The following is a 2,180-nucleotide window of genomic DNA, read 5'->3' as shown; positions in this document are numbered from 1 at the left end:
AAAGAAAAGAAAAGAAAAGAAAAGAAAACTATACTACACTATTGAGGAGCCTGAGATTTCCAGCATTCAGGGAGCATTCAGAAAGTAGAATAGGAGTGTCAAGCATGTACTTGGCTTTCACACCACTTGTTCTTTCCCCACAGTACCTTTTCTTGGGCAGAATACTGACCGCCCTTGACAGCAGTACCAAGAGAAGATCAGCATGCCTGGAGCGTCTGTTCAGTTAATGTCCCCAGATGGTGTTTATCAACTCCATGACACAACATAAAACCACAAACACCCCTTTCCTTCCCATTCACTGGCTCCAAAGGACTTTGAAGATAGAGGTCAGCTACTTTTGCCCTGCAAGGCTCTCTTCTGCTAACTTCAAAGGAGGTGGAATTCAAAGGGAAAAGGCAATGTGGAGAGCCATTGTTCGGGCTTGGGCTGGCTGCATTCCCGAGGCCTCAAGGGAACTGGGGGTTGAGCACCATGTCCACTTGATTAGATCTTCAACCAGTCTGCCATGAAGCAATTCTCTCATTCACGAGTAAGGACAGAATCTCTCCCCACTCAGTATATCATGCCTGGTCCCTTTTTGATGCCTTACTGTCTTCCTGTCATCTGTGCTTTGTAAATCAGTGGATATTTATGAAGATATTTTTCGAGACTTTTAACATCCCCCCACATTTGTGTGCCCTGCTAAAGCATGATATTTCTTTTTCTTCAGTTTTAAATTCATGCAACTAGTTTCTATATCCCAGCATGGTTATGGGATTAAGTGTAATCCTTTATTAAGCGAATTGGAGATTCTGGGTTTACTCAGTTCCTTAGGGACTTTCTGCCCCAGAAAGCATGCACTAGATAAATGATCCCCACTACCAAAATGCAAATTACTTCAAGCAAAAGTCCTTTAAACTTAGCAGGAAAGAACTAAAGAGGCAAAGGGTACATCCTTTACCAATAAGGGAATCCAGGAAATCAGTCTGTTCACTGCCTTTTTTCTTTTATTGTGAATAAGAGCAGGAAACTCTTCAGGCTCTGGAGTATGGCTGGACTCAAATCATGACAATAGGAGGGAGTGCCTGTGGCCTTGAAACAAATTACTCCCCAAACAGACCAAAACAATTATCACTTAGGATCAGAAACAGCCAGTACCTCAGTGTCCAGGGGATTAAGATTCAGGAGCACTGTGAGGTTCCGGTCAAGATGTTAACTGAATTGTTATTGATCTGAAAGCTTAACTGGGGGTTCACGGAGATTTGCTTTCAAGATGGGAGCCTCACAATGGCTGAGAGGAGGCCTCGGTTTCTCACCAAGCAGACCTCTCCGTAATGCTGCTTGAGTGTCATGAGAAAGACAACAATCACTGATGCCATATTCTGTGAGGTAGAAGTGAGCCACCGTTTTGCCCAAATTCAAGAGGGGAATGGGACTCTATCCTTTAGAAGAGGGGAGTTCTAAATAATGTATGGGCTTATGTTAAGCCTTATACACCTGTCTAAGTGATCGACCAGTCAGCTTTCTTATACTATTCCATATCAGCTCTGAAACAGCCAAACCCCAGTGACCATGAACACCTAAGTACAACCACAACTAAAATTCTCTGAAGAATTGAAAAGAAGAAATCTGCCCTGCTTCCTGGTTCCCTTTTAACATGCTCCCATGGAATGGGGACTTCCATAAACTCTACATATTCAACTGCCTTTGTGGGCCATTACTAATCTGAAGCTTACAGTCCTTTCCACAGGGCTTGGATTATAAACCAGCTTTGCTTGTGGCACCGAGGTTGGAGGAGCAACACGACCATACTTAATGAGGTCACCGCTTTGGGGCACTTTATGAACAAACATCACGTTTAATTGAATTGTAGGGGACAGATGTAAGCTGACACTCAGAAATGTTCACTAAAAAAATTAATCTTCCTGTACCCTGGACCTGAAGGAAAAAAACATGGAGGTTAAATACTATATTATATACAGAATCACCTTTTTAGACGAATAGATCATTTGCTTTTTAGAGACTTTTGTTCGTTGTTTATATTACTTTTGGTAAAAATTATACTATGAAAAGTTTTAAGCCTTCAAGAAATTGAAAGATTGATGCAGTAAATCTGGTATATCCACAGAATGTATTTTTTACCATGTTCACTCATTCCTTTCTCCCTCTCCCTCTCCCTCTCCCTCTCCCTCTCCCTCTCC

Source organism: Mus pahari, chromosome X (genome assembly GCF_900095145.1).
Source record: "Mus pahari chromosome X, PAHARI_EIJ_v1.1, whole genome shotgun sequence".
Classification (NCBI taxonomy): domain Eukaryota; kingdom Metazoa; phylum Chordata; class Mammalia; order Rodentia; family Muridae; genus Mus; species Mus pahari.
This window is presented reverse-complemented; position numbering follows the sequence as displayed.